This window comes from Canis lupus, chromosome 12 (genome assembly GCF_011100685.1).
Source record: "Canis lupus familiaris isolate Mischka breed German Shepherd chromosome 12, alternate assembly UU_Cfam_GSD_1.0, whole genome shotgun sequence".
Lineage (NCBI taxonomy): Eukaryota > Metazoa > Chordata > Mammalia > Carnivora > Canidae > Canis > Canis lupus.
This window is the reverse complement of record NC_049233.1, coordinates 52,990,732-53,018,558: the sequence shown is the minus strand read 5'-3', so window position 1 is coordinate 53,018,558 and position 27,827 is coordinate 52,990,732. Positions and strand designations below refer to the sequence as shown.

Below are 27,827 nucleotides of genomic sequence, written 5' to 3'. Positions count from 1 at the left end.
AAGATACCATGAAATGAAATATAATTTAATGAGTAGTTTAATGACTTAGAATGTGTATAATTACATAACTTTTAAAAATATAAATTACATTTATTCAACCTGGTTTAGACATGGGCCAGCCTTAGGTAACTAGCTGAAATGTTGTACCAATCATATAAAAAAAAAAAAAACAATCTACAGACATTAATAGATCTATAATATGTAAGACTATAAAGAAACAGATTGTATAATGCTTAAGGTAATTTAAAATCTAATTTGATGGTATTATTTTAAATAAAAGCTTAAATTTAACACAAAAAATATGTGAATTTGGAAAGACAAGATCTGGTAAGGAAATTCGGAAGACAACACAATTCAAGTTGGGTAAAGAAATGGAATCAATGCTAAATTTTAAATAGTTTCTGATTGACAGAAATTTATTTTTCATTATATACTAAAATTTGTCCTGTGTAGGAATTTATTTAGATCTAGTTGAACCTATGGATCATGTTCTATTCCTTCTTTTTCTTTGAAGATTGTTTCAATGATACAGTACTATAATCAAGAATGTTTTTAAACTGGGCCCTTTTTTTGAGATCAACTAATTTAGCTACTTTCAAATTTTACGGACTTCTCAGAGGAAAGAAAAAATAGAGGTGAATTGGATTACTATTGTGGGAAATAAATTATGCAATATTAGTAATTAATAACAATCATCTATTTTTAAAAGATTGTATTTATTTATTCATGAGAGACACAGAGAGAGAGAAAGAGAGAGAGAGGAGAGACACAGGCAGAGGGAGAAGCAGGCTCCATGCAGGAGCCTGACATGAGACTCAATCCCAGGTCTCCAAGATCACACCCTGGGCTGAAGGCTGCTGTGCTCAACCACTGAGCCGCCTGGACTGCCCTCATTATCTCTTTAGGACCCTCACAGGTCAGTTGGCTGCATATAAACTGTAGGTCACCTAATCTAGGAGGGCTTGGCTTTTTTTTTTTTTTTTTTCTCAACACAGGACTTTATTGGAGGTAAGGTAATCTGTACACAGGTCTGAAGAGCCAAGGTGGCATGTTTGTGGTGGGGAGGGACCATGAACCCTGGCCCAGCCCTCTTGCCGGTACAGCCTTCTTGCCTAGAAACGCAGCCAGAACATGTCGCTACGGATCCGGTTGTAGTCTGGGAGCTGCTCAATGGGGCCCAATCCAGCTACTGCTGGACACTGGTCATAGAAGTACTTGGAGCAGACCTCACGCACCACACTGGCATCCACTTCCGCAATCTTCCTTCTGGGACCCTGAACTAGGCTGGGTACATTCATGCATATTTATTATAGGGGCAGAAGTAAGTAATCCTGACTAACAAGTACATTTTAGGGTCCCGCTTGCATTGCATCTCTTAAAATATTGCCTACCAAAGCAAGTCAATTGCTGGATTGTATGATAATGCATACCATTTTGGGGAGTTGCCAACATGCTTCCCAAAGCAGCTGTGACCACTTATAGTCCCACCTATATAAGAGGGCTCCAATTTTTCCACATCCTTGCCAACACATATTATCTGTCTTTGTTATTGTAGCTATTCCGAGAATTCACCCGTCGAACCATTTGCTCTTGGTATTTCCTTTGTGGAAGATTCTTTTATTACTATTTCGAATTCTTTAGTTGTTATATCTATTCAGACGTTCTACTTCTTCTTGAGTCAGACTCAGTTCTTTGTGTTTCTCTGTCCATTTCATCTAGATTATCTAGCATGATGGCATAAATTCTGTTAATTGTAGTCCATTACAATCCATACATTTCTTATTAATCTCAGCTTCTAGTAACTTAAGTCTTGTCTCTTTCTTTCCTGGTGAGCCTAGCTAAAGGTTTAGTCATTTAAAATAAATCTTTTCAAAGAACTAATCATTGGTTTTGTTGACTTTTTTTGTATTGGCTTTCTGTTTTCTATGTCATTTTTATTTCCAATCCAATCTGTACAATTTCCTTCCTTTGTCTTACTTTCAGTTTAGATTCCCTTTTTCTAGTATTTAAAAGTGGTGGTTTAGGTTACTGATTTTTTTCTTTTCTTTTTCTTTTGCTTTTCTTTTCTTTTCTTTTTTTTTTTTTTTTTTTTTTTGTTACTGATTTAAGCTCTCTTAGTTTATAATATAGCATTATATTAACCCAAGTATGGGAAGATATATTTGTGGTGCTCTTGAAGGTGACGTAGGAGTATTCACCTACTCAGGGTTTGCCAAAACGTCAAGCCACCAAATGACCAGATGATACATTTGGGAAATATCTGGGCGCTTAAATAGTAGATGACAGAAATCACAATGCATCCAATAAAAATGCCTGTTTTGGCTTAAGTGATGAATCAAAAATAGAGTTCTAGAAATCAAGAATGAAAGAAATGACATGTGGAAAATCAGGCCTGCTCCATTAGGTTTGCTTTAAGGAACTAAAACTCTTTTAGTTATGATCAGTGTTATCTCAAATCTATGGAAATGAAGGTAAATACTTTGAATCAAGTTATTTGACAAAAAAAATCTCTGTCTATCAAAATACTATTTCACTGTGTTTTCTCAAAATTGACTAGCTATTTTTTTTCTCTTTCTGTATTTAATATGTGGACTTAATATGTGGATTTAATATGTACATTTTCCAGAAACAAATATAATCTCTTTATTTTTACAAAAAATATAAATAGCATAGATATCTGAATAAATAAAATCAATTTAGTGTTTCTAAGGACTAAGAATTCAACCACCAAATCAAGTATTTTTGTTGCAGACAAATGGTAAAATATGAAAAATTTTCTCCTTTCATCGAAGCAATATAGGTTCTTTCCCAAATAGTAAGTCTCAAATGTTCACATTCTTCAATGGGAGAGTTGCCAAATTGAAAGCAGGGATTAAGTTTAAATAGAATTGCTTCTCCTTCCAATCCAGATTGTATATCGCTCCTATAAGTGGTTTAAATTTTATGTCCCTTTTCCGGCAAATATGAAATTGCGGAGACCCTATGAAACTGCTGTCATCTCCCTTATGGGAAGCCAGCAGCAGGCAATAGGGAAACAATAGGGAAACAAACTTTAACTTCCCTAGTTGATCCATCTCCTTCAATCAAGTCTATCCCAGGAGAAGAAGGAACAATGTTGTTTGTCAAGCCAAACAGCAGGCTAAAGAAACATCACTTTTAACTTAGGAATAGAGAAGGAGAAAAAAAATAGGCCCAGAAAAAATAAGTTTTACTATATATTCAGCACCAAACTGTAAATAACATCCTACCATATTCCCATGTGTGGAAGTTACATGTTATTTCTGGACTATGCAAAGTAATTGGATTATTATGGCATTGTATTGTACATATCCACTCTTATGTTTTCTCTCATTGATAATTCAACTCCATTTTAAGAATTCCACTATCATTAAAAATTCTAAAAATAATCCCTTAATTATTGCTCTGCTGTAATCAATTTTAAATTTCACCATGAATGCAGAGAAAATAAGTTATTTTTTTACTGGATAAGCTAAATATTATTTTGACAGCTATTTTATTTTTATGTTTATATTTTACTAATTACTTTCGTTTGAAATTTGTGATAATACCACATACTTCACTGCATAGACTATCTTTTAGCACAATCAGTTGTTTCCATATGCTTGGAAATATATACACAATGAGATAGTAAAATCATTAGAGGCAACTGAATGAGTATACAAGATCTTTCAAGTTGCCTAATAACATCTGTTGTAAAAGTATAAACGTTTTGAAAAATAATCAGAAACCTTTTTTTGTTCAACCTAGTGGAATGCTCCTTTTCTGTTTATATTAAAATGAACTGTGGCATATTGTTCAAATCTAAAAGAGATTAAATCTATTTTTGAACAATTCTACTGATTACAATGAAATGCTATTTTTTCAAGGATTTCTGAACTTCTGGCTTCAAGAGTTCCATTTTATTCTTTTTTTTTTTTTCTGTCCCTGGGTACTTGATTGTTTTCACTCACTTCAATTTTGAAACAAAGAATTGCTAGATACTGGGGAAATACTCCTTATATACAAAGAGACTAATCACTTGGAAGAGATAATATCTGTGCACAAAGAACTCTAGATAATAGTGAAATCTTATAGAGAAAAGCTAGCTCATAGTAGTAATCAGAAAAATGACCGTGTTGCAAAAGACAATCCAGGCTACTTGTAATCAGCGTAGCTCTAGTTTGTATTTAGCTAAATAGAGCATTGAAGCAGCATTGTTTACACCTGCAGCAGTTCCTTTCCCAATTTGCATTAATATCACCCACATTAATCAAACAGGCTACCAGGAAAAAATAATTAAATGGCAAGTTTGAATGTTAAAGTACAGTCCACTAACTGCACATATCTAACCTCAATTTTTTGATAATCTATTGGCATAGTTGTAATTTATGCATTTATCCATCATCTTGAAAACTTTTGTCTTAATGTGATTGTTCTGCTTTGCTGCTGAACATTATCCTGGAAAAATAAAAATTATACAGAAATTGCAAAAACAAACCTGAAAGCATGACGTGAACAACAGTTCAGCATATTAGTAACAAAGTAGGACAATGTTTTTATCCATTTGACCCACAGAACTTAACACGTCCATAGGGTAATCAAAGTACTCAATGGGTGTGTTCAGAAATTGCTTGAAACATGCTTTAATCTTTCACCTTGCTTGAAACATGCTTTAATCTTTCAGTACAAAAACAATAGATCAGGTCTCTTAAGAATGTATCTTTGAAGAATAAAAAGACTTTTTAAAATTAGTATTAACTAACATTTGATAGTTTACCGTATGCCCACAGCATTTTTTTGATGAATCTCTTTTTTTTTACATTTGAGTATAGTTGACTCAACACACTCTCTCTCTCTTTTTAAGATTTTATTTATTTATTCATGAGAGTTACAGAGAAGGAGGCAGAGACAGAGACATTCCATAAATAACTGCATCATGCAGGGAGCCTGATGCAGGACTGGATCCAGGGACTCCAAGATCGTGTTCAACCACTGAGCCACCCAGGCGTCCCTAGGCAGCACTCTTAGAGAACTATTATTGTCCCATTGTTCATAGGAAGCAAGACACATAATATGAAAATAATTTTTTTTCTTTTTTTAAATTTTTATTTACTTATGATAGTCACAGAGAGAGAGAGAGAGAGAGAGTCAGAGACATAGGCAGAGGGAGAAGCAGGCTCCATGCAGGGAGCCCGACGTGGGATTTGATCCCAGGTCTCCAGGATCACGCCCTGGGCCAAAGGCAGGCACCAAACCGCTGCGCCACCCAGGAATCCCTGAAAATAATTTCCTCAAGATCATGTACTATATAATCCCAGCTGGTAACTGGGATTCCACATAATATCCTTACTTTTACCCAGGAATCTCTAGTCTTTTTTTTTTTTTTTCAATAGAACGAAAAATGGTATTAACTGAAGGAAATATTTAGGCTAGTATAGTAAGTATCTATGAAGAATATTAAAATGTATGTAAATTTAATTTCTGAAATCTGGTCACTACAATTCAGAAAGCATGTTTGAAGACAACTGTGCCATTGAACTATTTTTAATATCATAAGTGGCTTACTTTGGTCACTTTGGGGGAAAAAGTTTGGGGCATCCTTCATTGCTTGAAGTAGAATTTGAAATGAATATCAAATCAAGTTAGGATATATTTAAGAACAATCAAAGTCAGTATTTCTGAATGGTCTTTCCATAATTTTTTACTTCATTTCCCAAAATTTTACTTGCTTTGGATTACAATACAAATAGAAAATAGCACCTTACAATCATTTTAGTTGGCCTACTTAACAGAAAAATAAAAATTAAAACACTCAGCAGTGACATTTGTTTAATTTCATGTATATCTCCCTGTGGCCTTGCTAACTTGAGATCCATAAACTGTTGCCCCTCTGCATGCTTGGTCATGATTGCAGGGAGACCATCTGAAGTGAAAATAGTCTCTAAGAAAGTCCCATTACAAGTTCTGTCTTTGTCAGTGACACCATTCTTTCTAAAGTGGATTAAACCATATATTAAAGTTACTAAAGTGTATTTTGAGCACTGTGAACCCAAATAGAACCTAGTTTCTTCAATTCTGCTCCCCTTAAGTTTTTAACAACTAATGCTGTCAATTGAGAGGAGCACCTCATTTTTTAAAGATACAGCAACTTAATGATGTGCTATTCAGTTCTGGAATGGAAGCCTACTGCTGCTGGTTTGGCAGTTAAAACATCTTTACACCAAGAAATTATTTAGGGGTTTGAATTGTTCTCCTACTGGAAAACTAAGCCACTATTCCGTCCAGAAACACCATATTGATAGTTCATGAGAGAAATATAAATTATTTCTTATTTTAAGGGTAACTTTTAGATGTACACAAAGATATCGACAGCTTTATATTTTTTTAGTTTTAGCTTGATATATATTTTTCTTCCTTAAATTTTATTAGAGTTAAGATTTCTGGGTGGGTCTAATGAAGAAGTAAGGTAGACACATGAGTTCCTTGCTACTTAACTACAGTATAATCTGAATCAAGGAAATGTGGGAATGATCCAGATACAGGCTTTATCAGATTTAAATCTTTAGGTTAGATTCCCAAGCTTAGAAACCATAGCCATGATCCAAGCTAAACCTTTAAGATACCAAGCTTGAAAACAGCATCCTAATTAACTTCAAAAGAAAATTTCTAAAATTTACCCAAACTAAAATTTTTGGTACTCTAAAAACATATTTTACACATGTGATTGCCATCTGCTAAATCTTCTGAATTTTTGCTACCTAATAGCTCTGTCTAGACTTGAAGTTCATTTGGTTGGCTACCAGAGAACCAAATATAAAAAGCAAAGAATGTCTACTTACTTGACCTATAATTATTTGCCCTATTAATTACTTGCCCTATTAATTAATCAAGAGATAATTTTCAGATATTTATCAGAAACTTAGAGTGCCATAAAATAATGCATTTTGTAGACTTGCTCTCCTAAATAAACTATTTCCAGAATGTTTCCATAGATTATGGTAAACAGAAAAACAAAACAAAATGGTAAGGATCAAGTAAATTAAAGTACCATGTACTGACTGTAATCTTTGTTAAAGCACAACAAATGATGTTCTCAGTTATATTTATAACAAAGATTTTTTTCCCATTAACATTTTATTTATGAATTATGATTAGGGCCAGATTGAATCTCTGCCTGCAATTATGCAACCATAATTATCAAACTGGCAATGTGCACTTTGTTGCTTTATTAACGTGCTTCAATTCTGAATGTAAAGGTCTACATTATAGCTCTTTGTCGTCTGCTGAGATTTTCAGCAAACGTGGTAGTTGCCAATGGAATTGTCTCATGCAATGCAAATACTTTAAATTACAATGATCTCCATCTTTCCATTGCCTAACGGATATTATTTAAATGGTGAACGTTTTGTTCACACCTATGGAATCTTTGCTATAACTCTGATTTGTAAGATTTAAGGCCCTGTATCTCATTACTAATTTATTCTCCACCTTCAAACAAAAGTAGGGTTTTTTGTATCTGCACACACAAATCCACCTTCTTCACCCCCGTATTTTCCTTGTCTGGTTTTAAGCTCCATAGTATAATATATTTGAACTTTAGATCTTTGATATAGCCAACTTCCTCTTGTTTTAATATCTAAAGCTGTGACTGGATGCATTATTGATAAGTACGCTGGGAACTTCTGCTGAAGCTTGTGAAATAGTTATTTGGTGTCTGAGTCATGAAAAAAAGATTCTTATGGAAACTTCATTATGCCTTTTCTTACACATGGCATGTGTTTGATTACTTCTGCCACCTTCTTAATGTTGATTGTCACTTTATTTTCTTTCTCCTTGAAATTGCTAGGTATCATTTAATGCAGAGAATATACCCATCTGTAGTGTAAATTATGCATGTTTTTATTTTAGCTCACTTGCTCTCAAATCCAAATTCTTTTTCTGAACAGCAAAAAGTTAATTTTACATTTATGCATCTTTCCATGTGCTTTGTGCTTAGTTAGATAAAGTTTGAAAAGCAGTATTCACTTTTTTACTTCTCTTTTTTAATTAAAAAAAAAAACAGCTGAAATATTTTCCGCTTTTTTTTTTTTTTTCCTTTTCTCAAAGGAAATCTAAGTTGCTACATCCTGATCTTGGGCCAAATGTACAATTGTCCTGCTTAAAAGAGCTGATATGAATTTTATTTCATAATCAAGATGAAACAATACTTCAACAAACATAGCTTTTGTCTATCATCATTAGCTTTTATTAGAATGATGCACTTTAAACTCACAAAGTTTCTTCCATCCATTTCTGTGGCTTTGGTACGGAAGTATTTCTTACTGCTCTGCTTAACAGAGATGTATTCTCAATGGTAAGCTGATTTTTTTGGAGGGGGGGGTTGTGTGATTTTTTTTTTGAAAGGACTTACTTGTGCTTGAAAAAAATTATAATCTTTGAACAACAGAAGCTAAGAGGAATTTCAGCTGAATGAGTTTATAGAACATCTGAAATCTAAGCCAGTACTGACTTTCCATGACATTATAAAATCCTCTTAAAGAAACTGGAACCCCACACACTTTCTACACCATTGAATATATCATGTTCCTACAATCGTTACAATAGGTGAACAACCTTAAGAAATGAACATATATATTTTTTGTATACTTGGAGTTCAGATTATTTTATTGTCTAATATATACTGGGTGTATATTTATTTAAAATACTTTAGTATGATATTACACAGGATTTAACATTTAAGAAAATAGTGATGTGGGGTGCCTGGGTGGCTCAGTCAGTTAAGCGTCTACTTTCAGATCAGGTCATGATGCCAGATCCAGCGGGATTGAGTGTGCATTGTGCTCCCTGCTTAGCAGGGAGTCTGCTTCTCTCTGTCTCTCCCTCTGTACCTCTTCCTTGCACATTTTCTTTCTCAAAAAAATAAAATCTTAAAAAAAAAGAAAAAAGAAAATAGTGGTGTGCTTTTTCCCTTTAGTTCTCTGATTATGGTCAACCTAGAACTCTATGTACACAATGACTGCTCTATAGCTTTCATTATAATCTGCCTAGAAATGGAACAGACACTTAAATCATATAAAGGAAGGCAAATATTTAATAAGTACCTGTCTTGCTTTTCAGTGGCAGTTTAATTATTTATGCTCACTGACTAATTAGCATTCTAAGCTTTATTGTTGGCCTAATTACTTTTCTTGAAATAGTAGATTATTGTCTTTTCCCCCCAACTCTTTAACTATAGTAAAGTCTTCATTCATTCATTCATTCATTCATTTAACAAATATTTGTTGAGAAACTCCTATATCCTACTTTTCTAGCTCTTAGGATTTAGCAGTTATCAAAGGAAGAAAAAAAATTCAACAAGTGAGCACACAATAAACATAATAAGCAAGTAAGTTATATGTAAGTTAGAAGGCAATAAATACCATAGAGAAAAGCAGGTTTAAGAGGGCCATGGATATTGTGTGGAAAGTATTATTTTTATTTAATTTATTTTTTTTATTTTTATTTATTTTAAAGATTTAATTTATTTTTTCATGAGAGACACAGAGAGAGCCAGAGACATAGGCAGACAGAGAAGCAAGCTCCATGCAGGAAGCCTGATGTGAAACTCGATCCTAGGACTCTGGGATCATGCCCTGAGGTGAAGGCAGATCCTCAACCACTGAGCCACCCAGGAGTCCCCGAAAGTGTTATTTTAAATAGGGTGGACTAGATAACCTTGATGAGAAGGTGATTGGAAGGGCATAAAGGAGTTAGACATGTGGATATATGGGGAAACAGAGTTCAAGCAGCCAGAATAATGTGGAAAACAGTAATGTGGAAACATGTCAGGGATTATGGTGGAAAGCAAAACTCGTGCCATTGGAATGGTATGCGAAGCCAATAGCAAAAGATAAGGTTAGAAAGATGACTAAGGGGTGTAGGGCATATAATGTAGGGATTTTAACCATTGTAAGGAATTTGCTTTTCCTCAGGGTTTTGAAAATAGGAGTGGTCTGACTTCTAGGATTATTCTGGATACTGGGTTAAGAATATCTTGTAGGGATAAAGGGTAGAGGTAGGGAGACTCATTGGGGATCATTACAATAATTCTGGCCAAAGATATTAGTGAATCTGAAGCAGAGTGGTAGGAAGTTTCTCAGATTCTTCATATATGTTTGACATCATTGATAGATTAAGAAAAACACATTTTAGGACGTAGTTAATGAGTCAGAGTTATTAATTATTCTAAGAATTATGTTTTTGTTCTATCATGTAATTTTCCTTGATGTATCAACATAGTTTATTAATCATTATGATAAAGTAAAAACCTAAGAAGAATTTGGAACCAACTATCATTTTTAAATGCACTAAACTACCCTTCAATGTACAATGGTCATAATATTCTCCATTCAAAAACTGCATCATCAGTGACTCTGCCTAGTTACCAAAGATTGTTTCTGATGAGAAAACTAGATTTTTAACCTCTAATCGTTTCTTCAATAAAGTGATGTTCTATCCATCAACTTATAACTAAAAAAGGCAATTGGTCATTTGGATAAGGGAGTAAATTATCAATGTGACCAACTCAGAATCTTTGTTAACTTCATCAAAAAGCAGTAACATTATTCTCTAAGGAAAAAAAAAATTAAGTAAAATGTGACTTGCAGGCTCACTTTGAGTAGAAAGTAAAAAAAAAAAAAATGGTGTTATTAATCAGTCAGAAATAAATATTCAATGAAATAAACACATGCCCTACTCACTTCCATACAACTGTTTTTCACTCCCAAACTGATTTTATATCATATATTATACATTAAAAAAAAATTGTAGAGTGCCTTTTCTATATGATATTCTAAGTTTCTTCATTTGTATATTACTAAAAACACATGGCAAGAAAGAGACAGTTGGAATATTTCCCAATTTATTATTTTCATTATGTTCCAACTATAGTCTTATGTTATATATTTTGAAACATGTTATTAGGTTTCAATCAGAGTCCAATACCATTTCCCCTTGATAGTCAATATTTACCTTGATGTTTGCTGCTGTCAGAGGATTCTCGAATTCAGGTTCATAATTCTTTGTATTCATATATATTTTAATAAAAATCATACCTAGCAACAACATAACATATACACACTCTCACATACCTTAGTTATACTTTTCTGAAATGAGTATTTTAAGAATTCATAACAGATAAGAAACTCTGATGAAAATTTAGTGTGTTGTCTTATTTTTTTTCCTTGAGAAGCCAAAGAATAGTTAATCTGCATCTTTATTAACTCATCTAGGGCCCCAAAGTATTGGTGGCAGTTAAAGTAAACTTCCTATTATGCTACTTATCAGTTTTAGTCTCTTAATTCTGAGGTCTTTGCTAGTATTTCTAGCCTATAAAGTTATTGTTCATATTATTGTTTTCATATACTCATCATCATAATAGTACTTTGAAACTACTAAACAGAAATTTCTCCTCTTAACTACTCAGAGCATTTAAAACTAATTCTTTCTCAAAAATGTTCTTCTGAGGGCACCTGGCTGGCTCAGTTGGTTAAACAGCCAGCTCTTGATTTCAGCTCAGGTCATAATCTCAGGGTGAGATCAAGTCTAGCATTAGGCTCTGTGCTCAGCAAGGAATCTGCTTGAGATTCTCTTCCCCTCTTTCTGCCCTTCTCCCTGCTTGTGTACCCTCTCTCTCTAAAATAAATAAATAAACAAATCTTTTAGAAATGTTCTTCTGAAGCAAATAGAGTCAAATATTATTCTGCATCATTTACTTAATGGAAAAAGTCATTTCATGGATGGTTTTACAGAATTGGTAATAGGCCTCATTTTAATAAAGAAAATAAAAATAGCTTGCTTTTAGTAAACAGCTAGTAGCAAAAAAAAGGGTTAATTTACCATCCAGAAGGAGTCAGTATAACCATTTCACATTAAAGTAAAGCAAATGAATTAGGTATAAACAAAACTTTGTCTTCTATTGTCATTTAGATAAGAACCATCAATCCCATTAAATATGAATTTATAGCATAAGGTGCACTTCTAGGTCACACATCTAAAGTTAAATCAATATGCTATAAACTTATGCAATGAGTATGTCAGTTATATCTCAGTGAAACTGGGAAAAAAGAAGTCATTATGCTATATGTGAAACTCACATAAAATCAGTGGAACTTTTGGGAATAGATAGTGTTATTCTCTTAGCACATAACATACCAATTTGATTAGCCATTTCACTTTGTTATATTAATGACTGACAACTACTAAACATCTACTATTTTCTATAGCTTCATTCTTTTTTTGCCCCCTTGGTAGTTCAGTCTATTTTGATTTGCAAACTATGTTATTTCATTATATTCTAAATGTTCATTATTGCCTCTACTCTGTAATCCATATTCAAACCCTGCTGTGAGATTATCCTTCTAGATGCTTTGGTCATTCTCCCCTATTAAGTATTCTTTAAATGCCATTAAAAATAAAGGTCAGTTTCTGTCTATGTAACACATTCATGATCTGATTTTACCTTATTTTCTTATTTATCTGTCTGAATGCACTTTACCTCCCATAATCTTTCCTTCAACCAAATTACAGTGCTCACCATTTCCTAAACACAGCTTGCATTTCCCTTCTATTTTTCCCATCTGAAATCAGTCCAGAGGCATTTGTTGAGGATTTGCACTGTGACAATTTCTGTGCCAGGAGACAAAACAGACTAGTATTCATCTTCTGCTTTGTGAAGAGTTCTCAAAGCATAATGGGAAAAAAAGACATGTGCACACTATTATAATAAGATGAGGAAATAACAGAAATAAGTTCAAAATAGGAAGTTATCTACCCACCACCATACTCACTTTAATATATGAATTTCTTCTCTAAATGTTGAGATTCAGGACAAATGGTACCACTTCAGTGAAGCATTGTAAGACTTACCAGATCATGCACAAGTTCTCTCTCCTGCTCGAAATTACATTACCCATTGACTTTGTCTTCCCTCAGTCCTTATCACATGCTGCCTTGCACTACAGTGGTGTGTAAAAAGGTGGAATAACCCCTGCTATATTGTAAAAAGCTTGAGTTGAAGACCTTGCTCACTAGAATGTAAACTCCAAATAGCAGCAATGCATGTTTGCTTGCAATGGACATTTTAAGAATTTTCATGAATGAATGAAAGGATTATGCAGAGTATCTTTATAGTATTCATGGAACTAACATATATATGACATAAAATTAGGCTAAATTAATATTTGTTGAAGAAATAAAGACAGTGTCTTAGTTTTATATCCCTTGTAGTGGTATCAGATGGTGCCAAACAACTGGTAGCCCCATCCCAACACTCACCCACCCACACACACACACATACAGGATTGATCTGCAGAATTAGCCAATTTCTTTAGTGTAAGAATTCCCAGTCTGGCAGATTTCAAACTAAAAATATAATGCCACTGAAGTGAGAATTGAGAAGGGATAGCAGGCTTTCAAAAGCTGGTAGAAGCCAACTGTAGCTAAGGTAATATCTATACACAATAAACTCTCAATGATTATTTGTTAATTAATTAATAAAAGTTTTAGACATATGGCTAAGCTTGAGTGAAAGTCATTTATAAATAAGTCACTGTTCCAAAAACAAATACCAAATAGCATTTCATTTTTTTCAATATTTCATTATTCCAGGGAAGTTCTCCCTTCTGATTTCAGATTTGGAAGATTTCAGTAAACCATAGAGCCTGGAAAACTTACTGGAGTATAATATTGGTTTTGACCTTGACCTTGTTGGAGTATGTTGCTCTCCAGTGTGCAACAGCTATCGGGGACTTTATTACACAAGTTATGATCACCAGTACCCCTAAAATCAGGTCTTCGTGGTTAATAAGGATACTTGTACTTTGCTTCTTTTACTATATACTAGATTCAATTTGAAAAAGATTGTAGTAATTGGGATTATGTTTGGCTGCAGATGAAAGAACTCAATTATCCAGCTTAAACAAATTGTTTTTTCACATAACACAGAAGTCTGGAAGTAAGCCATTTAGGATTGGTCCATGTTACAAAAAGGAATTAACCAAGATCCTTCCTTTCCCCCACTCACAAGCTGCTGCCTCACATCAGAGTCAAAACTATAGGGAAAAAAGGTAAAGGTCATCAGGACTGTGCCCTTGAGTTTGTCCCTTTGTTTTAAGGAAAAAATGACTTGCATGATTCCCTCCACCCCAATTCAATTTCTGATTACATTTCATTGGCTAGAACTTTGCCATATGCCAACCCTTAGAGGCAAAGTAGTCAAGAAAACAAGACTTTTTTACACTAAATTAATATGATATTAATAAGGCTGGAGGACAAAAAGGATATTAAGCAAGAAACTGTAGTGACATAAGTCATACTTACATCATTGCTGCAGTATGAATAAGAAATTGTAATCTCATTGTACTAAATATATCAATGAGAAAGTAACTTAATTGAATTCTATTATTTGCTGTGTCATTTACTAAGCAGAGCTATCTCTGCCATGTGGGCCATACAATATTTCATCATGTATCAGTAATTCAGTTCATACTCTATTCATGACACTAGACTAGTTGTTATTGAGAATGCTGAGATTAAAATTCTAGACCTTGCACTGGGCTGACAACTATCACACACGTTGTGGAGTATACAGATAAAGATCATAATCCTTAAACTATGACATGCCCATGTTTACAAAACACTAAATTGCTATGTGTCTTTTTGTTAGAAACTAATACAATTTTTTCCATTGGTAAGATAGAAAAATTAATACGGTAAATTTTATGATAAACATTTGGGATCTCCATTTGGTAGCCAAAAGCTTCTTTGGATCTGAAAAAAAAAAAAAAAAAACAAGTATAATGTATTGAGTTCCCTTTTGACCTAGGATTGATGACAAATGGGGTGGGAACAAATTTGTTCATCTTGTGTCATATCAGCCTCTATGAATGTCTAATGACATAGGCATTAGATTCACATTAATATAACTTATGGTCCTGGCTATTATTTGCATACAGTAATGAGAAAGGCAGCTACAAATTTAAAAGCAACAGAAATCATTCCAGAAAAAGAAAGAGAACCAGAGTGAAAGAGTGAGAGCAAGAGGAAGAGAGGGGGATGGGAAAAGAGAGAGAGAGAGGAAGAGAGAGAAAGAGAAAGAGAGAGAGAGAGAAATGAGAAAGGTGTGTGGCTTTGGAAAGTTTCCTAGCATCTGGTCTTCAAATATTACCAAACATTTGAAGGACTAAAAAGCAGTACAGAACTCTACATCGGAAAAAGCTTCAAACTCATGAGTCAAACTAACTTGTGGCTCTAGTCTTAATCTTGCTGTCTACCATTTTAGTGAGCTTAGGCAAGTCACTCCAATTTTCCAGTCTAAAATCCTGTGTTGACATATTATAGACAAACACCAGAATAACAAAATTCCATACTTTCCAAACATCACATAATTCCACAAAGGTGTCTCTGGGAAGGGCATATGGCAAATTACTGGATGAAAGAAAGCTTTCCAAATGTATTACTAAAAAAGATTTAGTGTACACCCTGAACTGGCATGGTTAAAGAAGGCTAAAGTGAAAACTAAAATCTGCATGTAATTTAGAAAGACAGATAAGCTCAAAGATGAGATTTCAGGTCATGGAGATGGCATAGGAAAGGATAAACATGCTATTTAGTATTGTGAGGATAACTCCATTTTAGATGTGAGGTTTTATTGTATATTTATTCTGTATAATAGAGATCAGTTGAAAAAAATGAAAATTCTTGAAAATCACATTACAAATGGACTCTACTTTTGGGTAATGGGAAAGCCATATATATTCTAGAGAAAGCTATTGACACGATGAGATTATTGTATCACGTTTTCCTCTTTTTTTTTTTTTTTTTCTGTTTTCCTCTTGTTTGGAGGTGCTTTATTTCCTCCAGTAATTTTCTTCCAAACTGGTTACTATGTTGGAGCTAATGGTGGCATTAGAGAAGTTATTTTAGGAGAACATAATATAAACAAACAATGAAAAAGATGCAATTCTTGACTCCTAAGCACAAGTGGTTTATTTTAGGTATTAGAACAGAAAGATTTCACAGAATCTAAGAGATTATCAAGCAGAATCAAATTTTCCTACTTCTCAGAGCAGTGCAGATGGAGATAGGAGAACTGAAAGGAAACAAGAGTGTTAGATCCTGTCCCCTGGCTTTATACCCTCCCTTTCCCCTGGGTTGAATGGAAGTAGGAGGAAGGACTATTCTTTTTGTTGAGCAGTGGGCAAAGGGATTGGTCTTTGTTTTCTGGTGGGATCAAGAAAGGTCTGTAGAAGTACAGTGGAAGTGGTTTCACAGACAACCTTATTTTTCATGACAGTTTTGAGGAGTGGTCTGCTATTTTGAAGAATATTACACCATTTGTGTGTTTCTGATACTTTTCTCATGATTAGGCTCAGGTTATGTGGTGTTCTGTTTTGTTCTGTTTTAGGAGGAAAATTGCAGAAGTAAATACCATTCTCACCAAGTGATATTAAGCATCTATGTTATAGGATAGGACCACCAATTAATGGATTAGTAGTTCATCTTTTTTTTTGAATTTTTATATCATATTTTTAAAATTGTGATAAACTATATCTAAGATAAACCCCACTATTTTAATCATCTTTAAGTGTACCATCTAGTGGCATTAAGCACATCACATTGTTGTACAGACATTAGCACCATCCATCCTCAGAACTTTTCCGTCTTCCTAAATTGTAATACTTTACTGATTAAATACTAACTCCTCATTCTTCTTTCCATCCGACCCCTGGAAACTCCCATCCTACTTTCTTTTTCTAGGAATTGGGCTACTCTAGATATCTCAGTATTTCATCTTAATATAGCCATCAGTTTCTCCTTTCACATGCTAACCCCATAACCCACTTAATGAACCTCTTTCTGCCTAGTCCACAATCCCCACTCACTATTTTTTTTTTTCCAGCTTCATTGAAGTATAGGACAAATGAAATTTTAAGACACTTAACTTGTACATTGTGATAATTTGATACATGTATACATTTGAAAGAATTCCTCTCATCTAATTAATTAAGACTTATAAACATATCTATCAAAAAAATAAATAAAATAAATAAATAAACATATCTATCACCTCACATATTTATCTCTTTTGAGTGTGTAAGAACATTTAAGTTCTCTCTTAGCAAATTCCATTATGCAACACAATATTTACCAACTACAGTTGCCATGTTACACGTTAGATCCTCTGACCTCATTCATCTTACAGCTGAAAGCTTATACCCTTTTATCAACTGCTCCCTATTTCTCCAACTCTCCAGCCCCTGACATTTACTATTCTACTCTCTGTTTCCATGATTTTGACTTTTTCTTTATATTTCACATATACAACCACCACCCAGTATTTCTCTTTCTCTGTCTGGCTTATTTCACTAAGCCCTATGCCCCTGGGTTCTGTGCATGGTGTCACAATGACAAGATTTCCTTCTTTCTTGTAGCTGAGTATTACTCCATTTTATAGACCACATCTTCTTTACCCATATATTTAATCATTGATGGGTGCTTAGGTTGTTTCTATATGTTGACTATTGTGAATAAGGTTGCAATGAATATGGAAGTGCAGATAGCTCTTTGATATCTTCATTCACTGTCCTTTACATTTAACTCTTCCTGCTGGATAAATAACTGAATTCAGCTATTCAGTTACTGGTTATTCTCACATAACAACTGGCAGAAAACAATAATATTGGACATTTAAAATTCCACAGTAAGCCACATGGAGAACCGCAAAAGTTTCACTTTTTTCCCTGACTACTCGTTTACATCTAATATTACAAAATTTGGGCAAAAAAAAGTCACTCCCTCAAAAAAGTTATTTCCTTACACTGATGATTATTTTAAAACTACATGTGTCCTGAAAATTAAATTAAGCGGGGGTTTATTAACAATTAATACTTACTGACTTCACTGCCAACTTAGTGACTTTCTCTTTTAAATCTTGACTGTATTGTGTTCACAGGAAACATAGGACTGAAAAATGCTTATGTATAGTAAACTTTTTCCCCTTCTCTTTTTTTCTCCTTTACTAAGATTTTGCTTAGCATTTATGCAAGTTTCTCCTTTTTATATGACCAAATTTTATTTCTTTAGATTTCAAAGCATACTGACCTATAATATACAGACTGAGTTTATGAAGCAAAATAAATGATTTGGACCTCAACTGTTTTCAATAAATTAGAAGCAAACTGAATTTTTATAATCTAATATTATACTATATTATAGTTTTTTTAATAATTGTGGCATACATACAATGATTGAGCACTTCTTTTATATATATATGTTAAATATTTTATGCTATTTTTATAAATTTATACAATATAAAATGATGTAATTAAAATATATTTGAACATAATTTTAAACACTTAAATATGAACAATTATACTGTGAAAAATGTACATAAACGTATTCTCCTACCACTTGAAAATATAAAGTTAAAATCTCATAAATAAGGTTTTATCTACATATGAGAAATGAAGTATGATATTCTCATGTTAGTGTATTCATATGACCAATACATTTTGTTCCTTGTCAAAAACTTATTTTTATATTTACTTTGGAGAGAGGTGCAAATAATTGTTGTATATTTACTTATTTAAACAAATATACCAAAGAATCATGCAGTGCTACCAGCATTGGATGCAATCCTGGGCCACAAATCTACACACCCCTTTGCAACTGGTCCTGGGATAATAGAACCTTTCATTACACCTTTAGTGTTTACTATGAACCCTGTATTATCTTTAAAAAAAATACAAGCAACAACAACAACAAAAATATCTTTTCTCCAGTATGATTTTCATTATGGAATTATCACTGCTGGATGTACCTTCTTTCTGAGCTCTGGTTTGCCTTTCTTCACTGTGGCCATTACCATGACATCCACACCAGCAGCAAGAACTCTTTACTATCCTCCTTTGATCCCCTTCACAGAGATAATAAACAGATTTTTGGTTTCCATATTGTCAGCACAGTTGATCACAGCTCTTACCAGAAAAGACAGACAAATCCAGAATTTTGCACACGAGGACCCACCATGTCCTTGCTCAGACATGTTGAATAGAGGAAAGGGACAGAAAAAAGCTGTACCCCTTTTTTTAAATGAACGTATTAGTCATTGAAGTAAAATTAAGTACCACATTTCTGTAGCAAATATTTTTGCCTTTTTTGATCTGTCAGTAAAATCTAGAGAAATTCAAGTTATTTATTTTATAACTTATAACAAGTACATATGACTTTTTTGCAAAGTTATTTGAGACTTTTAGGTAAAATATGCTACAAATTGCTGTTTATCAATCAATATTATGACATTTTTAAGATTAAGATTCATCATGAAATTAGAGGAACTTTAAATGGAAAGGAATTCAGATAAATATTCTTTTTTAAATTATTTCTTTTATCATGCTAAGTGTGCTCTTTAATCTCCATCCCCTATTTTACTCCCCCCCCCCCACCTCTGCTCACTTTTCCTCTGGTAACCATCAGATATCACCATATATGGGAGATTTAAAAAAAAACGGAAGCTACAGAGGATATTTTCCTTAAAAACTAAGAGATGTAAATGGCAGATTCCATTAAAATGGCTTTGCTTCCCAAAGCCGACAGGCATACACACAGGATAGAGACATACAAACAACACACAGACAAACATGTTGAAAAAGATAATTAGTGGAATTTGGGTAGCAAATCTTTACAAGGAGCTAAAAGAAAAAAGAGCCAGTCTGAATTGTAACTAGAAGGTTACAAAGAATTTGCAAATAAGATATCTTTTGAGGTTTAAACAGGTAGATCAAGACATAATCAACCTGGACAGGAATGGACAACCTATCTTAGAAAGACAAAGATTCTCTCAGAAGAGCAAGCCTTGAATGAATCCTGATTGCATGAATTCACACATCCAACAAAATATCAATATCAATCAGAAGGAGCGTAGGTTAAGCATGAAAAATAAAACAAGCAGAGTTCAGTGTCAAATATAATCACTATCCATCCAAGGACAACCCAAGGAAGTGGGTGCCATAGGCCAAAGCCTTTTCCTGTCCAGTTTTAACAGTGCAGCTCCATCTAATTCCATCAGCTATTCAAATCTTATAATTAACTCTGTTTTTGTTGTTGTTTTGTGTGTGTGTGTGTGTGTGAGATATCACATTCACCAAGCCATCTTCTGACAGAGCTGTATTTTCACATTGAAGTATCTGAAGAATAGAATACCCAGCCCAGGGATTCAAATAGTATGTCATCTAGCCCATTGTATTTCTAACTATGAATGAACAGCCTCCTAGTTGGGAGTCTGACAATTCATGTATACTATCCAAAGGCAAAAATGTGTTGGCCATAGGACTCAAATGTCTAATACCTCAACAATTAAAGTTTATTCCACCAAATAGTAAAATTTGAATGTTTAACTTCAGAATTGTAGAGTTCATTAATATGAACTAATACTGGATGCTGACCAATCAAGTTTTGGAGTTTGTAAAAATTAGGACAGTTTCTGGATTACCTCATAAATTCATGATCCAAGGAATCCAAAGTGAAACTGAGCTAGCTACAGTTTCCCCAGTATTACCATATTAATCATAGGGATTATCTATACTCTGAACTATCTAGAATGTACTTTTCCAGGAATGATTTGACAAAGCAGGTATTGTGATTTACATTTGATACATGAAAGAACTGAGGTGTAGTAAAATTATAGAACTTTTTTTTCAAGCTGAAACAATTAATAAGTGGAGCTAGAACTGGAACTAGGTCCTTGTAGTTATGGATAGCAAACTTAAGTGACTACAAAGGTAGTTAATGAATAAAGAAGATACAATGAGGTCTGCTTAAACCTGTGTAAGTTATAAACTTGTAACAACATAGGTTGCCAGTGTCCCACAAAAAGTCAAATATTCTAATTTTATGTGAAATCTCTTGATTTGGAAATATTGTTATCTAATTTGAAGATAAGTTTTGGGTACTATAAGCTGAATAAAAGACTTACACATAAGCTCATTTGGGGTATGGAACATCAACTTGTGGCCTATGAGCTAACGTAAATACTTCTGTTATTTATAGTCAAAAGATTTTTCTAAATTCTGGAAAAATAATTACGAGTCTGAAATGATATTCTCTGATGAGTGCTAATATTCTAGGCTACAGTGCTGATCTTATGTATATGATTTAGGAGGCATAACAAGTGTGATTTTTTTTTTTTTTTGTAAAAAATTTGTATGGATGGGATCCCTGGGTGGCGCAGCGGTTTAGCGCCTGCCTTTGGCCCAGGGCGCGATCCTGGAGACCCGGGATCGAATCCCACATCGGGCTCCCAGTGCATGGAGCCTGCTCCTCCCTCTGCCTGTGTCTCTGCCTCTCTCTCTCTCTGTGTGACTATCATAAATAAATAAAAAAATAAAAAAAAAAAAAAAAAAAAAAAAAAAAAAAAAAAAAAAAATTTGTATGGATATATCCTACCTCTTTTGAGCAAGAGACTTCAGATGTATTTGAAAGCAATTAGAATTTTTCTAAAGAAGTAGTTACCTGGTATTTCACCATAAGAACAAGTGATTAAAATATTATTTGAAATTATAAAAAAAATAAGCCAAGACTTTGATGATTTAGAACTTTTATCACAGTAATTACCTATAACACAGAATCCTATATCAGAACATGGATAATTTGTGGAATAGACAATTATATATGAATAGACAGCTTTGAAAACTGTCAATCATTTTCATTCTAGTGTGGCCTCAATATTCTCAATATGTCTTTAGTGTATCTTTCATAATTCCAAAGTTAAAGAACCTTTGGACTTGAAGAATCCAACTGAAAACTGTAATTGTACTGGATAAACATCACTCAAGGGACAATGACGTCTTAGCCAAGACATGGTTCTGTTTGGGTGAAATACACTTCTTTCATGTGTATTCTTTTCATTGTGTCTGAAACTTGCAAGAAGGAGAGTTATTTGTGTCCCTTCATAAGGATGCATTAGTGCTCCACAATATACACTTAAAGGGATCTATCTCTTTGTATTAAAAAAAGAGTAAAGAATAAGACCATTATATCATAGCTCCTGTAGAAACCATAATTTTATATTATATGTCATCTACATAACATAATAGTTTAAAATAGTTGTTTTATTTAAAGGGAAACATTCTCCAAATAACTGGTTTGAAACAGAATGCTAATGTCTGAGGAGAATTATGTCAGTCAAAATATTATAGAAACGCCAAATATTATAGCAGTAAAAACCACAGGTTATATTTTCGTAGTGTCAAAGTTTAGACAACCTAGCCGTGGATCTGATTCTCATACTTCGAAGGCAGATTTGCTCTCATGACATGAAAAGAATTGTCTAATTTCAGTAGAAAACAGGCAGACAGCCTCATTCTCAGCAGGTTTTCCCTGGCATTTAGAGCTGCAGAGTGACGAGGAAACCCATAAGGAGGGTCAAGGCAAGTGAATAATTCTTGGTTAAGAAAACAATTGCCTATTGACTGTAGATTGGGCAATTTTTCTTCAAGTTCCCTACCTCTTAAGGGACCCCACCTGAGAGTTGGTGTGAGCCCTATTGTGAACAAATGAGATAGCCATCTCTGGATCAACTCCACAGAGGCTTCAGGCAATATCAGAAACTGACCCAATGATGCCCTATATATTGCACTTCTAAAAACAGGTCTTGAGATCCTGTGCCTTTTTTTTTTTTTTGATTGTTTAAAACACAGGGATTTTCTATGTTCAAAGATAGGAACTAAAATCACAAAAGCACATTACTACAGAAATGTGTAAAATTTATCTCATAAATACAAATTAAGCAAATCTTGCAGATAAGATGTCTTTCTATTAATAATTTTCCTAATTAGAACCCCAGTGGTGCTAGGATTTTCTGGTCCAAGGATAATAATTATTTAAACTATTGATGTATCTTTCTTTTTAAAATGTAGAAGATGTTATGTCATTAAGTTAATAGCTATTTATTAAGTACTTACTGTGTACCATTTACCTACAACTGAGCTAAGAACTGCCACTTCCAAAATGAGCTTTATCTGATAGAGTCTACTGACAGAATGAATAGTGCTGGGAGGTATCAACAGGAGCCTCATCACTAGGCTTCACCTAAATCACTCCTGATTGATGGCTATTTCTGTTGTCCTTAAAGATCTCCTAGAGAAGCATTACCAATTCATTAACAAATTCTATTAAGGCGAAGTTCTCCCTAATAACCAATGTCATCATGGAGCCAAAATCCATTTTGTCTAATTTTACTGCCATTAAAATTGTAAGTAGCTGGACTATTAATATGTTGTAATTTAAAGCACCTAAACTTAACTATGTTTCCTCTTTTCCTTTTTTGCTTAAAAGAAAGATGTATCCCTTTTTATATCCAACACTAAGCTATCACGCTCTAAACACTGCTCTCACCTTATGTCTTACTCTATTATTTTTTCCTCTTTCTCCTATGTGAGCTGGTCCTTTCTTCTAAGCATCTAAAGATGTTCACATTTCTCTTATATTAAAAAAGCCACAATTTATTCTTACATCATACCCTCTATTTGTTCACTTCTCATCTTTCCATCCTAGCCAGGTTACTTTGCTTTCCCTTCTATTCTCTCCTTAACTCCTTGTGAGCTGACTTTTCTCACCACTACACAGAAATTGCTCTTGCAAAGATCACTAATAGTTTAACTACAAACTCTAATTTCCACTCATCAGTCTCACATTACTTGAATGTAAGAGATATTTAACACTACTGACCACTGCTATCACTATCAAAATGTCTGTAATTTAATAAATTCTCCTTTTAGTTTTAGCCTCTAAGATTGTATGACTACGGTCTTTCCTCGTTTAATTTTTCCCACTCACTCCTTACATTATCATTTGTGGTTTCTCTTCTTCCTCACACTCCTTAGATTGTGGTGTTATTCAGAGTCCTCAGCTCTTATCTCTTCTCTTTGTGTATATTATTTGTGAATGATCAATGCACAATTGAAGATTGTTGTGCTACTCAGTTATAGAAAACTCCAAATCCATACCCCAACCCAGAATCCTTTCTATTCCTTAAGCTCCAAATGCCTCCTGGTATCCTTAACCAGTTGAATATGTGAACTTCATCCCTGGGGCCACCATGTCACTCATTCTTCTGCAAAGATACAAATCATTATTCTTTTCACACTTTTTTTTTTTTTTTTTTTTTTTTTTACTTTCTACATTGAATTAAATACTAGTTTCTGGACTATGCCTTATACATTCTCCATTATACAGTCCCTAATATCCAATCTCAGTATTACTACTTCATCCCCCAAAGGAAGCACTGCTTTTATCTGCTACTCTCAACTTTCTTACCTTCCCAAGCTATACAAAAATTATTTTCAAAGTAAGGTTCTCAAACACATATACCACCACATTACTTCCACTTATGAATTTTTGTCTGTTCTCCAATGCTCATCTCAAGGAGAGTTCAAATTTCATACTTTGGCCCCTTCAATCACTAATAATCTTACTCCCATTGCTTTTTCAGTCCCCTGCCCTATCACTCACAGCCCACCATCCTCTATACCCCACTACACATGCACATGCACGTGTCCTCTGCCTCACCTGCATCAAGTAACCTTCAAGTCCCCAGTTAGAAAATGCCTCTGGAGCTGGTGTCACATCTCTGTCTACCACTGATTGCAGATGGGCTGTGGTGGACAGTTCACACAAGCTCTGTCTCTGAGCACCTCCCCTGGTGAAATCCTCAACCAATAGTGGGCAGAGTGGTGGAGAAATATTCTATCATCCTGACTTTTAGGGGAACAGTTTGGAGGCCTTACCTTTATATTCAGAGGCACTGTTGGACTGAGTCTCTGTTGCTTCCAGCAGAACTCAAAATGAAACCTTTTGTTGTTTTTACTTCTTTTCCTTTTTCACTGTGCACTTTCCCTCAGTTTTATTTATGAGGTCCACTCTCCCAAATATTCAAGATGTATTTAAGATGTTTTCTAAGGTTTTATTTCTGAGGAACCCACACTAAGCCTCTGCCATACTCATCAACTTTTGGACATGTCATTACACTTTTCTAAAATCCTTGGTCTACACATGATTCACAAGAAAGTCCCATATCCCCCTACATTATGGTTTGTGAGCATTTACTTGGCAAATATTCTCCAACTTTTAAAATTGTCACTATTTTTAAAAAATCACTATTTTTTCTTGTCATCAATAGCAACTAATAGTTGATCATCATCTCTCCTATAATAGACCATGAACGGCTTGAGAGTTCAGACAAGGCTTAATTATCTATGTATTACAATGCCTAGAATAGTGATTTAGTACATAGTGATATTGAATTCTTTGTATTGAACAAATGACATTTCTATTTTAATAACGATGACACTTGACATTTGTATTTTAATAATGATGACATTTGATTGAAGGAGATGAGGTATTTTTCTGTATATTTCAGTGATGTAATCAAGAATTCTTTAAATTGAATTTTAAGAAACAATAATAATAAAACGCAGCTAAAATGGTATATAATCTTACTGGGCTAATATCTATGATATGACAGGAGCAAAATCGTAAAGATGCCCAGAACTCAGAGGTTAGTGGAGTTAGTGCCACCTAGAGCTATAGGAGGAGTGTTCAAATTGAAAGTTCTAGAGAGTAAGATCCAGGAGGATCTAATTGCCCTTAAGTAGAACTGGAAAGTATGTCCAGAAGCCATGAATCTAGAATTGTAAGTGAGGATTTGCATGTGAAATGAGAAACTAAAAACATAAGAGGAATAAATCATAGGCAAACCACATAATCAATTATGTACCATAGGAACAAAGATAAAGTTTGTTGGAATTATTGAAACTGAGAAGACAGCCAGATTATGAAAGATCATAGGAAGGGCAACAAAATTAAGAAAAGTCAAAATCTGAATAAAATTGTCTTAGAGTAACTTGAAAAAAGAAACAGAGGTTGAGTTATCTTCATTTTATTGGAGACTCCAGCTACTTTAAAGAAATAGCCCAGCTCAACCAGTGATATCCCTCCCTATTTTTCAAAGAGTTATTCCTAATGGGGCTGTGAGGAATGTATGAAATCATATTTCTGTAAATTAATGATAAAATAAGGAGTATATAAGGATATTTTGATATTTCACACAGTTGAATGAAAATACTTCATATTACAGGTTATGACATTTCACGGATATATTCAGTTCCAAATGAATAACATAGATGGTTAAGAAAGGAAGTAAAATTTTTCAAAAGTACAAAACTTACATAAAAATATGCATGCATTTAAGATTAAAGTAGAACCAAAGAGAAATAATTTAACTATAGAAATGTATTACACATTGTTCAACCAATGAAGGTTAATATTGTTGTAACAATATTACATTTAATAACTTACCATGAGACAAGTATAGCTATAGCATGATAGTTTCAATTGTCTAGAAAAGGCACACAGAAGGTAAATTTTAACAGACAAAAATATAAAGTACCACTGTGAGTGTTTAAAAGTTAATGCAAATCCTTATCAAAATATTAGTAAACTAAATCAGGATATATAAATATAAATATAAATATATATATATATATATATATATATATATATATATATAAAGTATTAAACATCATGACCAAATAGGAAATATCCAATTAAGAGGTGGAAAGTGAATTTAACATCCAAACATAAGTTCACATAATATATCATGTCTTGGTTTTCTATTGCTATGTAAAGTAACATTTTCATAGGACCTGGGGATTATAACTTTGAGGGCTATTAGTCAGCCTGCCATGGTGCTCCCTTTTGTCACAAAGGGCGCCAGCCCACAGAAAATATATTCGCCACATTCTAAGGTCTTCAATATAATATTAATTCAAGTCTAAATCTCACTTAAGACTTACCTGTTCAAAAGCCCCAAATGTCATCATTTAAATTATCAAAATTTGTTATGGGTGAAACTCTGGGCATAATCCATCCTGAGACAAAATTCCTCTCCAACTGTGTACCTGTAAAACTAGAAAATAAGTTAACCACTCCCTAAATGCAATGCAGAGACAGGTATAGGAAACAGTTATAGATGTCAGACGTCATCATTCAAAAATGAAGAACAGCTGAGTGAAATAAGTCAATCGGAGAAGGACAAACATTATATGGTCTCATTCATTTGGGGAATATAAAAATTAGTGAAAGGGAATAAAGGGGAAAAGAGAAAAAAATGAGTGGAAATATCAGAAAGGGAGACATAACTGAAAGACTCCTAACTCTGGGAAACAAACGAGGGGTGGTAGAAGGGGAGGTTGGCGGGGGGTGCGGGTGACTGGGTGATGGGCACTGAGGTGGGCACTTGACAGGATGAGCACTGGGTGTTATTCTATATGTTGGCAAATTGAACACCAATAAAAAATAAATTTATATAAAAAACGAAGAACATGAAAGGATGAAAAGAATCATCTGCCCAATAAAGTGAAAATCCAACTAGGCAAACTATTTGGTTTCAAGGGCTTGAAACAATCTTCTGGGGCTTGTTATAAACGTTAAGAAGAAAACAAGCCACACCTTCAACACTTCTTGAAAATCTCCGCTAAGTATTAGAGTTCCTTTCTTACAAGTTCTACTTTTCATATAGCTTGTAAGGCACAACTCAGCTAAGCTTCTTCCCATTATATAACAAGGATTCCCTGTCTTCCAGTTTCCAAAAATATGTTCTTAATTTCATTTTGAACCCTCACCAGAAACACCCTTAATACTTATATTTATGCCATCTGTTTATGTATGACTATTTAAGTATTCTTCAAGAAAATAGATTTTTTGCCTACTATGTTCCTTACTTCCTTCTG

The 27,827-nt window shown here is 33.8% G+C and overlaps 1 pseudogene; it reads right to left on the bottom strand.

Annotated features, from left to right (window-relative positions):
* Window positions 1-18,646: 18,646 nt before the first annotated feature.
* On the bottom strand, window positions 18,647-19,084 carry LOC119874302 (annotated as a pseudogene).
* Window positions 19,085-27,827: the final 8,743 nt, after the last annotated feature.